Source organism: Lynx canadensis, chromosome D1 (genome assembly GCF_007474595.2).
Source record: "Lynx canadensis isolate LIC74 chromosome D1, mLynCan4.pri.v2, whole genome shotgun sequence".
Classification (NCBI taxonomy): domain Eukaryota; kingdom Metazoa; phylum Chordata; class Mammalia; order Carnivora; family Felidae; genus Lynx; species Lynx canadensis.
Genome location: NC_044312.2, coordinates 65,388,267 through 65,406,583, shown reverse-complemented (window position 1 = coordinate 65,406,583; position 18,317 = coordinate 65,388,267). Strand labels below are relative to the sequence as shown.

The window sequence follows — 18,317 nt, the reverse complement described above, 5'->3', positions numbered from 1 at the left end:
GAAGGACTATTTGGCCTTTGTTAGTCTAAAACATTTTGCTTGATATATCAGCATTATATACTTAAAAATATATATAGAAAGGTGGTATTTGAGTCCCTGTAGCATTCAGAATTTAACATATAACAAGTTGCTTATGGGCTACTCTAGCAAGCCATTCCCTCAACAGTTCAGCTGCATACATCTAGAGCAAGCTCGCATAATTGTATTCTAAGTTAGCTATGAGCTAATTAGATGGCAATTTGTATCTTGAAACCCATGTAGAACAATATTTGGAACATTAGATTGAGAGGTTATTCCTGACTGATAAAATAATTTTCTGATGTTACTATCCATTAGATTTTGACAGAGTTTCATAATAATAACAATAACTTCCATTTATTAAGAGCTTACATTGTATCAGTACTTTACATACATCTTATCCTATCCTTATAGCAATTCTGTCATGTAGGTAGATAGACATCATCTATGTATATACTTTGCCTATGAGGAATCTGAGACCAGATAGGTTAAGTCACTGGTGAGTAGTTTGGACTTTGGTCTAACAGTAAAGCTTGGGTTCTTTCTGATTACCAAGGGCAAACACATTTCATCTGAAATTTTCTGTACATGTAAAATGGAATCATTCGGAGAAGACTTGTGAGGTTTTAATGCTCATAAATTGTTTAGGAATCTGGGGTCTTTAGACCCTAAATGGTAGAATACTGGTATTCAATTTCTTGGGACTGATAAAGCTTTGTTTGTAATAGTGCTACATTTGGAGTAGGGGTGTGTGTGTGTGTGTGTGTGTGTGTGTGTGTGTGTGTGTGTATAAAATCAATAACTTAATATTTTATGTGGAATTATAGTGGGAAGTTTTCTTTGAAATTTTTTTGTTATTTTGGAGCTAATTAGAACTATGCCATTTACATTGCAACATTTACTCTAGTGAAATTGTCACTAAATTGTAATTTTTTCATATGGTAGTAGATTTTGATTGATTATACTGGCTGGAGCCTATTCTTCATACTTTTGAGCTTTATAGTTTATGTTTTCAGCATCCACTGATGCTCTGTGTCCCCTCCACTGCCGAGCCTCCTATGCTTGCCGGAGGAGGTAGTGTTGGCATTTTGGTGGCCACTCTCTATTCACTCCAAATCTGTGGTTGGTTATTGTCAGGGTTGGAAGTGCTCACCTAACATGATTCCACTGCAGCAGTGGTATCTTTTCTCTTTCTTTTTGGTTTTCTCAGAATGAGAACCTTGTGTCCCACCCTACCCCATCTGTCTTTTGTGCCTGGTGGAGCCACTATTCTTCACTGAAAACACTCTTGTTTAACCTTGATCTTTTATGGAAGTGCTTCTCTCTTCTTGTCTTAACCAAACCTGGCTTGCTCACTCCTATTGTTCTTGCCTTCAAATGGAAATCACCTTTTTCTACTCCTCACCTTTTCTATGTTTTCTACTCCTCTGGAACCATAGGCTCTGGGCCCTTGCCTGTACTGGTGTCTCTGCCTGGAGAGCCTTTCCTTGACTTGTTCACCAACTGAACTCCAATTCATTCTTTAAGACTTAGTTTGACTATCACCTGTCCCATGAAACCCTTAGCAAGTCAGTAATAATGATTTTTAAAGCAGTAATATCTACCAGGCAAAGTACTAGACATTTTATAAGTGTTATCTAGTTAGTCCTCACAACAGTCATATAAAATAGTTAACTACCATTATTTCCACTTTACATATGGAGGAACTGAGCTAGTAAGTGTGGAAGTAGAGTTTGAATTCTGGTCTCTCTCATTCTAAAAATTTTTTGTTTCCTAGTAGATTATCTTATTTCCTTGATTGCTCCCCCTTTTGTATCACTTCTGTACTTTGTACGTACCTATTATTATCTTTATCATAATCATTATTAGGCCCATGTCTTGATAATGTCTCATCCCCAACACCCATGACTATCCTTGGTATATAACAAGTCTTAAAAAAATATTTGTTGGATATGTAAGTATACTGTTAGATGACTAGATTCTCAGTTGACCTGTTCTCCTATTTGGACCTCTGGTGCTCTTTGCTTATTGCTCTCTGGACACTCTTTTTGGCCAGATTTACAGAACCCTGGCAATTAAGTGCCTTTTAGGTCTTATTTTCCCCAAATTTTCCTATCTTGCTGAAATTAACAGCCATGACACATTGATTCCTGAGATATGACATTCTAAATGCTTTTATCTGGCTATGAATCTGGAGTTTATGTGCTACAGATAAGTGGCTTATCACTAGGAGTGAAGAAAACAGATTTCCAGAAAATAAGGAACCTTAATTGAGGTCACTTGGCTAGGGATCCTGAGAAGGTTAAGTTTCTAGCAGAAACCCTTTGAGTTTGACAACATGGTTCATTCCCCCAAATAAGTGCGTATGTGTTTATATCCTTTCAGACTCCTGAAAACCATAGTCTTGAGTAGAAAATACATATGAGGGTACAATAATAACCTGTTGTCTGATAGGGAATCTTTCAGAAGTGGGTGGAAATTTAGAAGATTGGGGTCAAGCCTGGTGTCAGGGCCTGGCTCTAGAAAGAGAGCTTCAAGATAGAGTGAGGATTTGGTTGTAGTGCATTTTTTTTTTTTTTTGGCCAGGAGACTTCCATAAGGATTTTCTGATTTTGTTTACATGACAGGCCACTGGCTCTCTTACACTACTTGACTACATTGGATTTTCTATTTGTAAGCTCTAAGACATTGTTTCCAGCAATTAGTAAATGACTTGCAATCAATAATCCTTATTTAAAGGAGACCTTCTACTGGACACAAGATGACAAGGTGAATAGAACATAGTTCCTGCCCTGGAGGGGGGCACACAGTTATGAGAAGTAGTCTTTGTTGTTGTTTTCTGTCATTAAATTATTTCTGTAGATACTTAAAAATAAGGATCATGGAATCTGTTGTTGGTGTTTTGTTGTAGACTGTTTGGAGTTGCTGAGTTTGCAGAGATTTGGCCACAGGAGAAAAGGTGCCCAGATATATCTAAATTGTGCTTCCAATATTTGAACATGATCTTGAGAGTCAGAATGCCTTTTCTAATATGGTATGAAACATTGGGGTTGGAATATTATATCACACATTTTCTTAGCTAACTAAATAGTTTCATGGAAAGTTGCTGGCTTTGTAAAGTTCCTCTCTTTTAATACTTCTGGGAATGTTTGGCATACAGGAAAGGCACTCTGACCACACAATTTTATATTAATATATTTTATTAGTGCAAAATTATTAATCAGTACTTGATAAACAAAGCTAGCAAACCTTTCAACTTTACCATCAAATTCTTAATGTTATTGATCCATTGCTAATTGGATTAAGATTGCTGAATACATATTTACTTTTTTTTTGAAGCTCTACTGTCTTAGAAAATTTCAATTATATAATACAATGTTATCAACTATAGTCATCATATTATACATTAGATTCTCAGAACTTATTCATCTTCTCACTGAAAGTTTGTATCCAATATGTAAGGTGATGGATGTGTTTATTAACTTGATGGGAGAATCCTTTCACAATGTATAGATATATCAAATTATCCCATTGTGTACTTTAATTATCTTATAATTTTATTTGTTATTTGTACCACAGTAAAGCTAGGAAAAAAAACATTCCTGAGTACAAAGAACACTATTTTTCCTTTAAGCATCCTTGATAGAGCACAGCTGAGTGTTCATGCCACAATTCTCAGTGTTCTACTTCTCTTCTAGAATTTATTAGCAATGTTGTATTTTTTGGCTGCCTTAGCTACATTTGGGCCCATTTGCTTACTCTTCACCTGTTATTCTCTGATTTTGTGAGTGGGAATGAAGTGTTATTTCCTTTTTCTTACAGTACCTTTTCTTCTGTAATTAACTTAGCCTTTTCTTTTCTAGCCAGGGCCACTACTCCTTAGCACATCCAGCTTTCCAGCTCATCCCCTTCCTCTTCATTATCACCCTTCCCCCATGGTAAATTCTTATAATGCTGTTCTATTACAGGTGAAATTCAGATTGGCTGAGGTGAAATTGAGGGCTGTAACTAGTTTGGCCCGGTCTGTGGTAGGAAAACAGAAACCCCATTATAATACTGAACCTCCATAATGGAGGTGAGGTTAGCTACCACTTTGGTTCCTTTAAATGTCTGCTTCACCAAAGATAAATGAGAAGTAGGGGGACCCTGGGCTTTCCTTGTTCCCTCACACACAGCTGTATTGAAATCAGATCACTTGGAACACCCAGGAAATTGTTCTGTGGAGTGGCAGAAGGATCTCCAAGGTTGGAGGAAGAAAGTGTGGCAGGTGCACGGTGCGTGGAAGTGAATTGGGGGAGAGAAAAATGGAGGTACTGTGGAGGGGAGGGAACTCTTTCAATGGAGAGACAAAAGGGAGAGAAAGAGAAAGGGGATACTGAGTTCAGTATCGGGTTCACATAAGAGACAAATCTCCCTAGACCATGGACTGGGGAGCAAGAAGTACTGAGTGATGCAGGTTTTTGTTTTTTCTTTTTTGGTTTTTTTTTTTTTTTTTTTTTTTGCGAACAATGTATGGAGCTAAAACTGGGAGGTTTGGAAGTGTGCAACTTTTCTCCAGAGCAGAGCAGTGGAGTGTACTCCTGGGGAGAAGGAGGGAGCTGCCCCTGGAGTGCATAGCGTGGTGTAGGAATCTCCAGGGTGCATTGGAAGAGAACATTCCCCTTGCTGGAATACATTTGGAAGAGGGTATATTGCCTCTCCAAGGACAAAAGCCCCTGTAGGTGCCAGCAAGAGGCTTTTCATCAGCAGGAGACAGAGGCACACCCAGAGGGAATATAACATTTGCTGCTTTTAGTGGTATTACACCATAGATTCTGAGCGCTGCACAGGTGTGGTACTTTTTTCTGGGACAAAGGACATCAGCACAGTGTGGAGAGGCTCTGCTCTGAAGGAGGGGGATGGCTCCACATGATGCCTGGTCCTTTAAGACTTCCAGTTTTGAAGCCCAGCCTTGTGCCCCCCCCCCAAAAAAAATGCAGGAGAGTTGTGGTGCAGGGCAAGCTGACCACCCTCACTGTTCTGTGAGGGCTACCTGAACAGTGAGGGGGTGTGAGATCTCCTCGAGATGGGAGATTGGGGTGGCACCATTTTCCCCAATACCAATACTGTGGGACTTCAAAGAGCAGCACAGTGGCCCCCAGTGGAGGTGGGACCAGTTTATGCCAAATTCTGCACCCCACCCCCGGCTCCCCAGTGCCTGGCAACAGCTTATTTGCTGGGGCGAGACTGACTCTGGGCTGTCATAGAAGGCCTCTCCTCCAAAAGACCAGCACAGCCAGCAGCCCCATGCACCAAGTTCACTGAAAATCAAGTGCTTCAAAACAATACCCGCAGTTCTGAGTGGAACCAGGACCAGAGTTACTTTTTTTTCTTTCTTCATTTCTTTTGGAATTAGGCTCATAATTTCTTTTTGTTTGTTTGTTTGTTTCATTTCCTTCTCTCTCTCTCTCTCTCTCTCTCTCTCTCTCTCTTTTGGATCAGGCTTCAATTTTTCTTTCTTTTCTTTTTTTCCTTTCTTTTTCTTTGGAATCAGCCTTATAGTTTTTTGATTTTCTATTTGTTTTTTTTTTTTTTTCATTCCCTTTCCTTTTTTCTTTTGGGATCAGGCTTTTCCCCTCTTTTTTTTCCCCAGACTTATTCTAGCAAACAAATCAAAGTACACCTAGTTAAAGATCCAAACACTTCCCACTGCAAGCAAGGAAGAGCTCTGCAGAGGACTGACCAGGGGGAAAGAGTAACAAAAACACAACAGTGAGTGCACACAGCATGTACCAGAAGCACTTTCTGAAGTTTCAGGCCCTGGACAGTGTATGACCCCTTTTTAATATAGTAGTACTCTCAGGTGCAGGAAATATAACAAGCTTTTAAAACACGCAAAAGACAGAAACTTAGCCAAAATGACAAGACAGAGGAATTCTCCCCAAAATAAAGGTAAAGAAGAAATCACAGCAAGGGACTTGCTCAAAATAGAAAAAAGCAATATATCTAAACAGGAATTTAGAACAACACTCATACTAGCTTGAAAAAGCACAGGAGACACCAGAGAAACCCTTGCTGCAGATACCAAAGACCTAAAACCTAGTCAGACTGAAATAAAAAATGATATAGCTGAGATGCAAAACTGACTGGATAGAGTCACAATGAGGAACGAAGAAGCAGAGGAGAGAATAGGTGATATAGAAGATAAAATTATGGAAAATAATGAAGCTGAAAACAAGAGGGAAAGGAAACTATTAGATCACCAGGGGAGACTTAAGGAACTTAGTGATTCATAAAATGAAATAATATGCATATCATAGGAGTCTTAGAAGAAGAAGTGTGAGGAAAAAGGGGTAGAAGGTTTATTTGTACAAATTATAGCTGAGAACTTCCCTAATCTGGCGAAGGAAACAGATATTCAAGTTCAAGAGGCACAGAGAACTCCCCTCAAATCAATAAAAACAGGTCGACACCATGACATATCATAATGAAACTTGCAAACTACAAAGAGAATTCTGAAAGGAGTTAGGGACAAAAGGTCCTTAACCTACAAGGGTACACACATAAGGTTAGCAGCAGACCTGTCCACTGAAACTTGGCAGGGCAAAAGGGAGTGACAGGAAATACTCAGTGTGCTGAATGGGAAAAATATGTAGCCAAGAATTCTTTATCCCGCGAAGTTGTCATTCAGAATAGGAGAGGTAATGAGTTTTCCAGACAACAAAAACTAAAGGAGTTCATGACGACTAAACCAGCCCTGTAAGAAATTTTAAGGGGGGCTTTCTGAGTGGAGAGGAAAAAAAAAAGAAGGCCAAAAGCAACAAAGACTCCAAAGGACCAGAAAATATCACCAGAAATACCAACTCTACAGGTAACACAATGGCCCTAAATTCGTATCTTTTAATAATCACTCTGAATGTAAATGGACTAAATGCTCCAATCAAAAGATATAGGGTATCAGAATGGATTAAAAAAACAAGATCATCTATATGCTGCCTACAAGAGACTCATTTTAGATCTAAAGACACCTGCAGATTGAAAGTGATAGAGAACCATCTATCATGCTAATGGATGTCAAAAGAAGACCAGAGTAGCCATACTTATATTAGACAAACTAGATTTTAAAACAAAGACTGTAACAAGAGATGAAAAGGAAATTATATCATAATTAAGGGATCTATCCATCAAGAAGATCTAATAATTGTGAATATTTATGCTTCCAATGTGGAAGCACCCAAATATATAAATCAATTAATAACAAACATGACAAAATTCATTGATAATAATACAATAATAGTAGGGGGCCTTTAATACCCCACTTACAATGGACAGATCATCTAAGCAGAAAATCAATAAGGAAACAATGGCTTTGAATGACACACTGGACCAGATGGACTTAACAGATATATTCAGAATATTTTACCCTAAAACAGCAGAACACATATTCTTCTCGAGTGCACATGGAACATTCTCCAGAATAGATCAAATACTTGGTCACAAATTAGCCCTCAACAGGTACAAAAAGACTGAGATCATATCATGCATATTTTCAGATCACAACACTATGAAACTTGAGGTCAACCACAAGAAAAAATTTGGAAAGCGCTCAAATACATGAAGGTTAAAGAACATTCTACTAAAGAATGAATGGGTTAACCAGAAAATTAAAGAAATAAAAAAAATACATGGAAACCAATGAAAATGAAAACACAACAGTCCAAACCCTTCAGGATGCAGCAAAGGCAGTCCTAAGAGGAAAGTATATTGCAATTCAGGCCTATCTCAAGAAGCAAGAAAGGTCCCAAATATACACCCAAACCTTACACCTAAAGGAGCTAGAAAAGGAGCAGCAAATAAAACCTAAAGCAGCAGAAGAAGGGAAATAATAAAGATTAGTGCAGAAATAAATGATGTAGGAACAAAAAGACCCAGTAGAACAGATAAATGAAACTAAGAATTTGAAAGAATTAATAAAATTGATAAACATAGCCAGACTTATCAAAAAGAAAAGAGATAAGACCCAAATAGATAAAAATCATGAAAGAGATCACAACAAACACCACAGAAATACAATTATAAGAGAATACTATGAAAATTTATATGCCAACAAACTGGGAAATCTGGAAGAAATGGACAAATTCCTAGAAACATATAAACTACCAAAACTGGAAAAGGAAGAAATAGAGAATTTGAACAGACCTGTAAACAGCAAAGAAATTGAATCAGTAATCAAAAATCTCCCAACAAACAAGAGTCCTGGGCCAGATTGTGTCCCAGGGGTATTCTATCAGACATGTAAAGCAGAGTTAATACCTATTCTCAAACGGTTCCAAAAAATAGAAATGGGAGGAAAGCATTGAAACTCATTCTATGAAGCCAGCATTACCATGATTCCAAAACCAGACAAAGACCCCACTAAAAAGAATTACAGGCCAATGTCTCTGATGAACCTAGATTCAGAAATTCTCAATAAGATACTAGCAAATCGAATTCAACAGTACCTGAAAAGAATTATTCACCATGATCAAGTGGGATTCATTCCTGGGCTGCAGGGCTGGTTCAGGATTTGCAAATCAATCACCAGGATATACCACATTAATAAAAGAAAAGATGAGAACCATATGATCCTCTCAATAGATGCAGAAAAAGCATTTGGCAAAATACAGCATCCTTTCTTGATAAAAACCCTCAAGAAAGTAGGGAGGGGTGCCTGAGTGGCTCAATTGGTTGAACTTCCAACTTCAGCTCAGGTCATGATCTCACAGTTCGTGGGTTTGAGCCTCGCACTGGGCTCTGTACTGACAGCTCAGAGCATGGATCCTGCTTCAGATTCTGTCTCTCTCTCTGCCCCTCCCCACTCCTGCTCTGTGTCTGTCTCTCTCTTTTTCTCAAAAAGTAAATAAACATTAAAAGAATAAAAAAATAAAAGCAAGTAGGGATAGAAGGAACATACCTCAAGATCACAACGGCCATATATTAAATAAAGACCCACTGCTAATATCCTCAATGGGGAAAAACTGAGAGCTTTCCCCCTAAGGTCAGGAACATAACAGGGATGTCTACTCTCACCACTGTAGTTCAACATAGTACTGGAAGTCCTAGCCTCAGCAGTCAGACAACAAAAAGAAATTAAAAGCATCCAAATAGCCAAGGAAGAAGTTAAACTTTCACTCTGCAGATGTCATGATACTCTGTGGGGAAAACCTGAAAGACTGCACCAAATACTGTTAGAACAGATCCATGAATTCAGCAATGTTGCAGGATATAAAATCAATGTACAGAACCCAGTTACATTTCTATACACCGATAGTGAAGCAGAAGAAAGAGAAATCAAAGAATTGATCCCATGTACAATTTCACCAAAAGCTGTAAGATACCTAGGAATAAACCTAACCAAAGAGGTAAAAGAGCTGTACGCTGAAAACTAGAGAAAGCTAATGAAAGAAATTGTAGAAGACACAAAGAAATGGAAAAACATTCCATGTTCATGGACTGGAAGAACAAATATTGTTAAAATGTCTATACTACCAAAAGCAATCTACACATTCAATACAATCCTTATCCAAATAATACAAGAATTCTTCACAGAGCTACAACAAAGAATTCTAAAATTTGTATGGAACCAGAAAAGACCCCGAATATCTAAAGTAATGTTGGGGAAAAAAACCCACCAAAGCTGGAGGCATCATAATTCCAACTTCAAGCTGTATTACAAAGTTGTAATCATCAAAACAGTATGGTACTGGCACAAAAACAGACACATAGATCAATGAAACAGAATAGAGAACCCAGAAACAGACCCATAAACGTATGGCCAACTAATCTTTGACAAAGCAGGAAAGACTACCCAATGGAATAAAGACAGTCTCTTCAGCAAATGGTGCTGGGAAAACTGGACAGCAACATGCAGAAGAATGAAACTAGACCACTTTCTTACACCGTACTGAAAAATAAAATTGGACGAAAAACTTAAGCGTAAGACAGGGAACCTAGAGGAGAAAACAAGCAACAATGTCTTTGGCCTCAGCCACAGCAACTTCTTACTTGACATGTCTCCTGGGGCAAGGGAAAGAAAAGCAAAAATGAACTGTTGGGACCTCATCAAGATAAAAAGCTGCACAGCGAAGAAAACAATCAACAAAACTAAAAGGCAAGTGATGGAATGGGAGAAGATATTTGCAGATGACGTATCAGATAAAAGAGTTAGTATCCAAAGTCTATGAAGAACTTATCATACTTAACACCCAGCAAACAAATAATCCAGAAGAAGAAATGGGCAGAAGATACGAATAGACACTTTTCTGAACAAGACATCCCAATTCCAAAGAAGTCATCCCGATGACTAATAGACACATGAAAAGATGCTCAACATCACTCATCATCAGGGAGATACAAATCCAAACCACGATGAGATACCACCTCACACCCGTCAGAATGGCTAACATTAACAACTCAGGCAACAACAGATGTTGGCAAGGATGCAGAGAAAGAACACTTTTGCACTGCTGGTGGGATTGCAAACTGCTAGAGCCACTCTGGAAAACAGTGTGGAAGTTCCTCAAAAGATTAAAAATAGAACTACTCTACGACCCAGCAATTGCACTACTACATTTATCCAAAGGATACAAAAAAATGCTGATTGGAAGAGGTACATGCACCCCAATGCTTATAGCAGTGTATCAACAATAGGCAAATTATGGAAAGTGCCCAAATGTCCATTGACTGACGAATGGATAAAGAAGATGTGGTATATATATACAATGGAACATTACTCAGTGATCAAAAAGAATGAAATCGCCATTTGCAACAACATGGATGGACGTGGAGGGTATTATGCTAAGAAAAATAAGTCAGTCAGAGAAAGACAGATATCATATGATTTCACTCATGTGGAATTTGAAAAACACAATGTTGTTGGCAGGGTGTTGGGTGGGGTATGGGCTAAATGGGCGATGGTGTTAAGGAGGGCACTTGTTAGGATGAGCGCTGGGTGTTATATGTAAGTCAGGAATCACTAAATTCTACTCCTGAAACCATTATTACACTATATATTATAGTGTTATAATATATATATATATATATATATATATATTATATGTTACCTAACTTGGATTTAAATTTCAAAAAATAAATAAATGTCTGCTTCACCTCAGTTAATCATTAGGAGTGATTCATCTTTGTAGATTGTTAGGCCTAGAAGGAACCTCAAGACATCCTAGTCTGTACTTAGAGACCTATGGTTTCCTGCCAATTGACTTTCCATCCTCTGCTTGGACATTTCTAGTGACAGAGATAGTCTTTCCTTTTATCTTCGATAGTTGTAAATGTTTGGAAGCCCTTTATATTAGATTGGCTTGCACTCTTGTTTTGAATCACATAGAAGTCTAATTCCTTATGCCTAATCCTTTTCATATTTATGAAGAGATCCTTCACATTCTCTTTGAGATATCCCTCCTTCATATGACCTATCTCTTTACTTTGCTGACTCTTCCTATATACCTGCCTATTTTTCTGCCTAAGTGATTTGTGATTCTGGCTCTTTCCCAGAAAACGAACACTCAGAAATTTTCTTTTTGCATAAGGACAGGCCTGTGCTGGCAGAAAAGGTACCTGATTTCAGGTTGCTTATAACATACAGGGAGAAGACACTGGACAGCAACAGGAAAGAAATCAGGGAGAGGTTTCTTAGTTTTCTCCAATCTCTTTAAGCCAAACTTTCTTAGTGAAATCTCTGTTTGAATCTTAAACTGCCTGTATGGGGACCACATTTAAGACTGTCCCTCCAGATTACAGCCCAATCAGTGGAGAATATTATGCAAATTAAAATAGGAAAAAAACGTAATAGCACATATCAGCTATTGAACATTCTAAACATATCTGTAATGACATAAATTTTAAACACAGTGTAAATTGTCTTTAAGACAACACACACTCATTTCCCTAATCATGCCCTTAATGAAAATAGTGAACAACTGCTGGTCTCCTTGAAAATATAACACTGTGATCTAGGAAGCTCATCTGGCCCCTCTTTCGGCTCTGTGAGCATGTTGGGAAAACAAGTAGTTAAATAGTGAAGATATAGTCATTCAGCTTGGTCTGCATAATGTCCGACAATCCAGAAGGTTTTTTTCTTCCTTTGAATAGAACACATTTTTGACTGAATTGACTGACTGTTTAGGTTCCTTGTAGACACAGTCTTAGCAAAGAAAACTAAAAATTGCTTTTGGGGAAGAAAATTGTAGCTAGTTATATCTCATAAAACCATTCTTGTGTTCATTTTCTGGAGGAAATTGCTGCGAGTGTATCTTCTAGGGCCAATATGTAAGAGACCTTTTTATGCTTAAATAAAAGCTCAGAGATTTTCTGTCTCAGAGTTGTTCCATTGACTTGTCTTAGTTCTGAAAATAAAATGAAAACCTTTAGTCAAAAGAAATCTCACACTTTAAATACTGACATAATTTGAACTTACTTTATTTGTTTACATTATGTCTAATACCTATGTTGTCCAGTCTTTGGAGATACAAAGAAACGCTATTATTATAGCAGAAGCTTCTTTGGTTTTCTGATACATTTTTTGGTACCTAAAGTCCTATTTAAACATAATTCCATGATTCCATAGAAAAATAGCTACTCATCTTTGTGTTTACATAAAGATATGTTAGGTTTGCAATGCTTGATTAAGTTTATGCCTTTAAAATATGAATGACATCATTTGGCCTGCTGGATAGTAGATTTATTTTAGTAAGAAATCTTTCAGATCAATTCATAAATGAGAAAGAAATAAATGTGAGTAAACATTTGTTCTATTTTGATTTTTAAGCTATAATGATTAGAATCCAGTCAGCCAAAAAGAAATTAAATTTGAAATCTAGTTCTTGTTAAGAAACTTTGCATGCAGCTCTTCAACCCATTGTTTTAGAACCTCTGTGGTATGAAAGTAGAACATTACTTTGGTAGATGTAATGGTTGGTAGGTTGGAGAGCAGAAAGAAACTCAGTGCGTAACAGGAACTCTGTGCCTTCTGAGTATAGCTCCTAAATGCAGCCAGGGCAATGGATAAATCAGAAACTGGAGGTAGAAGTTACTCAGAAGTCGACATCAGTGTCAGTGATGTGATGAAAACGTGATTTATTTTGAGAAATTGATGGAAAAATTAAAGGAAGTGCTTTCTGAGCAGAGCAAAGAAAAAGATAATTGTTTTAAGATACACACACACAAAAAAAACCATCTTGAACATGGGAAATTTATTATGTACAGATTCTGTTGAAAGTTTGTGGATAGATATACAGTAAATCTTGAAGGGTATGGAAAGCATGCCTTTAGGAGTACTGTTTATAATGAAATAAACCTTTACATTATGAACTCTTCTTTCAGTTTCTTGTAAAAAGCACTATAAAGTCAGTATCCTTAATGCATGCATAAAACAATGCCTTACACATCTTACATGCAACTTTTCTACACCCGCAGAGAGAAAACAGTAGTTTCCCTACACAGAAAGGCTGTTATTTGCAGATCTACTCGGCTGCTCTGAGTCATTGATGGTTACAGGCTTTATATTTAACTTGAAATGCAAAACAGTTTCTTCCAAGGCCTGAAGTTAAATCATTTCGCAAAGTGTATACAGGTATATTCTGGGTTTTCTTTGTCTTGCTAAATACACTTGAAAAACAAGGTCTAACTTTTTTTTTTTTAATTTTTTTTTTCAACATTTATTTATTTTTTTTGGGACAGAGAGAGACAGAGCATGAACGGGGTAGGGGCAGAGAGAGAGGGAGACACAGAATCAGAAACAGGCTCCAGGCTCCGAGCCATCAGCCCAGAGCCTGACGCGGGGCTCGAACTCACGGACCGCGAGATCGTGACCTGGCTGAAGTCGGACGCTTAACCGACTGCGCCACCCAGGCGCCCCAGGTCTAACATTTTTAAGACTGTGTGTGTGTGTTTGTTTAGTGGCATCAGTTGCATTCTTTCTTCCCTCCACATGCCAGGAGGGTCCTTTTATGTATCTTTTCCAGTGCTTGCCATTATGAGTTTTAATCACAGCAGGAGAATGCTTTTCACACAACTTTGATGGGGCCATACTTATTGGGATGGCTTGCCCATTATTTCTAGCTAAAATCTTGGACTATGCTGTACACATTATCTGGGGTTAATGTAAGTATAGCATTCAGGATTTTTGCATCTATTTGCAAATGAGATTGGCTTATAAGAATACCTTTTTCTTTTTTGAGAACTGCTGTGGTCAGGTTTTGGTTATTCTTACTAAGTGAAATGAACTGGATGGCTTTTCATTACCCTGAAATAGTTTATAGGGGAATCATCTGGTCCCTAAAAGTAGGAAAGAACTTTGTAGAGAACTTCTTGAATGAAATGATAAGTGCTGTGAATAAAAATAAAGCAAGGTAAGAGGACAGAGTGAATGGGTCTGCTGTTTCAGATGAGGTGGTTAGAAAAGTTCTCTCAAGTGAGCAGAAACCACCATGAAAAGAGGGATCAAGCCATGCAATTATCTGTGGAAGTGCATCTTAGGCAAAGGAAACAGAAGGGCCAAAGCCATAAGAACAGAATTTGGTTGACATATTCGAGGAACACTGAGGATGCTAGCCTATCTAGAGCAAGGGAGGTAATGATAAAATATGAACTCTGAGTGATAGTGAGAAGTCTTTGTTTGGAGCCCTATAGGCAAAAATCAACAAAAGTATATTTCTTTGTCTTTTCTGTTCATCTGAAATTTTATTCTTTAATCATGTTTTTCTTTATTTTTGATTTGATTTGCTCATGTATATTTTTATCCTTTTTTCTGTTTTTTAATAAAGGTTTAAGAATACAAGTTTTCTTTTAAGTACAGCATTGCTTGCACTCTATAAGGTTCATCATCATAAGTCACATGGACATCTCTAAGCTACAAAAAAGGCTGGGAAATGGAAGATTTTTATTTTGTTATTATTTAAAATTTTTTTAATGTTTATTTTTGAGAGAGAGAGAGAGAAAGTGCACAAAGAGGGGAGGGGCACAGAGAGAAGAGGACACAGAATCTGAGGCAGGCTTCAGGCTCTGAGCTGTCAGCACAGAGCCCAACGTGGGGCTCGAACTCACAAGCTGTGAGATCATGACCTGAGCCAAAGTCAGATGCTTAACCGACTGAGCCACCCAGGCACCCCAGAAATGGAAGATTTTTAAATGAATGTACATGGCAGCCCTGGTCAAAATCAGGATTCTGATAGTAAGGAATAATGGGAGAATCAATATTGGATAAACTACTAGCAATATTATTCATAGGGTGCCTGGGTAGCTCAGTCAGTTAAGTGTCTGACTCTTGATTTCAGCTCAGGTCATGATCTCATGGCGGTGAGATAGAGCCTTGCATTGGGCTCCTCTCTAGGTGTGCAATGTGCTTTATATTCTCTCTCTCTCTCTCTCTCTCTCTCTCTCTTCCTCTGCCCCTCCCCAGTTCATGCTCTTGTGCTCTCTTTCTCTCTTTCTCTCTCTCAACAACAAAAAAATCTTTCATAGAATCCTGTCATTTTCTGGGAGATTTTTCCTGTAGATTCTATGCTATACAAATTGTTACCAAACGTTGTGAAATGGAAGATACCCAACTTATTTTATGAAACTAGCCAGAAGCTTGTATCAAAACTAACAAAGATGGCTGAAAGGAAAATTATAGACCAGTTTAACTTATGAATGGAATTTTTAAAATTAATTAATTAAATTATTAATTTATATCCAAGTTATTCATACAGTGTGGCAATGATTTCAGGAGTAGATTCCTTAATGCGCCTTACCCTTTTAGCCCATCCCCCCCGACAACCCCTCCACAACCAACCCTCTGCTTGTTCTCTATATTTAAGAGTCTCTTATATGTTGTCCCCCTCCTTGTTTTTATATATATATATATATATAATATATATATAATGTTTATAATATATATATATGTTTATAATATATATATTATATGTATATAATATATATAATGTTTATATGTTTATATATATAAAATATATAATATTTATATATGTATAATATTATATTATATTATTAAATATTATATTAAATATTATATTAAATTATATATTATATTATATATAATATAATGTTTATAATATATATATTATATGTATATAATATATATAATATATATAATGTTTATATGTTTATATATATATCAAATATATGTTTATATATATATTATATATATTTTTTAGCTTCCCTTCCCTATGTTCATCTGTTTGGTCTCTTAAAGTCCTCATATGAATGGGGTGCGTGGGTGGCTCAGTCGGTTGGGCAGCCGATTTCGGCTCAGGTCATGATCTCGCGGTCCGTGAGTTCGAGCCCCGCATCGGGCTCTGGGCTGACAGCTCAGAGCCTGAAGCCTGTTTCAGATTCTGTGTCTCCCTCTCTCTGACCCTCCCCCGTTCATGCTCTGTCTCTCTCTGTCTCAAAAATAAATAAACGTTAAAAAAAAAAGTCCTCATATGAGTGAAGTCATATGATATTCGTCTTTCTCTGACTAATTTCACTTAGCATAATACCCTCTAGTTCCATCCATGTAGTTGCAAATGGCAAGATTTTATTCTGTTTGATTGCTGAGTAATACTCCATTGTATATATATACCACATCTTCTTTATCCATTCATCCGTCTATGGACATCTGGGCTCTTTCCATACTTTGGCTATTGTTGATAGTGCTGCTATAAACATTGCATGTGTACCTTCGAAACAGCACACCTATATCCCTTGGATAAATACCTAATAGTGCAAGTGCTGGGTCGTAGGGTAGTTCTTTTTTTAATTTTTTGAGGAACCTGCATACAGCTTTCCATAGTGGCTGCACCAGCTTGCATTCCCACCAACAACGCAAAAGAGATCCTCTTTCTCTGCATCCTTGCCAACATCTGTTTTTGCCTGAGTTGTTAATGTTAGCCATTCTGACAGGTGTGAGGTGGTATCTCATTGTAGTTTTGATTTGTATTTCCCTGATGATGAGTGATGTGGAGCATTTTTTCATGTGTCTGTTAGCCATCTGGATGTCTTCTTTGGAAAATTGTCTATTCATGTCTTTTGCCCATTTCTTCACTGGATTATTTGTTTTTTGGGTGTTGAGTTTGATAAGTTCTTTATAGATTTTGGATACTAACCCTTTATCTGATATGTCCTTTGCAAATATCTTCTCCCATTCTGTCGGTTGCTTTTTAGTTTTGCTGATTGTTTCCTTTTCTGTGCAGAAGCTTTATATTTTCATGAGGTCCTAATAGTTCATTTTTGCTTTTGTTTTCCTTGCCTCCAGAGACATGCTGAGTAAGAGGTTGCTGCAGGCAAGATCAAAGAGGTTTTTGCCTGCTTTCTGCTCGAGGATTTTGATGGTTTCCTGTCTTACATTTAGGTCTTTCATACATTTTGAGGGGTTTTTTTTTGTGTATGGTGTAAGAAAGTGGTCTAGTTTCATTCTTCTGCATGTTGCTGTCCAGTTTTCCCAGCACCATTTGCTGACAAGACTGTCTTTATTCCATTGGATATTCTTTCCTGCTTTGTCAAAGATTAGTTGTCCATACGTTTGTGGGTCCATTTCTGGATTCTCTATTCTGTTCCATTGATCTGAGTGTCTGTTCTTGTGCCAATACCATACTGTCTTGATGATTATAGCTTTGTAATACAGTTTGAAGTCCGAGATTGTGATGACTCCAGCTTTGGTTTTCTTTTTCAAGATTGCTTTGGCTATTCGGGGTCTTTTCTGGTTCCATACAAGTTTTAGGATTGTTTGTTGTAGCTCTGTGAAGAATGCTGTTGTTATTTTGATAGGGATTGCATGAATGTAATTGAAAGCCCCAAATACAAATGTATCAGTTTTTTAGCATCAGAAGAATCATCCATCATGATCATGTAGGGTTCATACTATTAAGTGTAAGAATGCCTTAATATTAGGAAATCTTTTTAAAGAACACAACATATCAAAAGATCCGATGAGAAAAAATATAATCACAATAGATAAGAATTGATAAAAGGTAGCACTCGTTTCTGATTAGAAAACTAGTCCTAGACAACTAAAACCAGAAAGACATTTCTTCACTGAAATAAAGGTATCTAACTTTTTCTCCTGGTCAAGCTTATTCCAGTTCAAAGGATAAAAGTATATTCCATATATCCCTAGCCTTATCAATCTGTGACTACAAAATATACTTTTATGTAATATAGGAAATAGTATGGTAAAAAACCATAATAATGTACTCCCAGTTACTTCTGGAAGTTTCTCAAGGTATTCTCTTATATGTACTGCAGAGCACATTTCTCCTTCCTCACATCTTTCCAACTCACATCTTTCC

The 18,317-nt window shown here is 37.3% G+C and overlaps 1 protein-coding gene across 2 annotated transcripts in view; it reads left to right on the top strand.

Moving 5' to 3' along the window:
• STK33 (serine/threonine kinase 33) overlaps positions 1-18,317 on the top strand; it is a 167,549-nt gene that overhangs the window by 80,360 nt on the left and 68,872 nt on the right. The window lies entirely within an intron of this gene.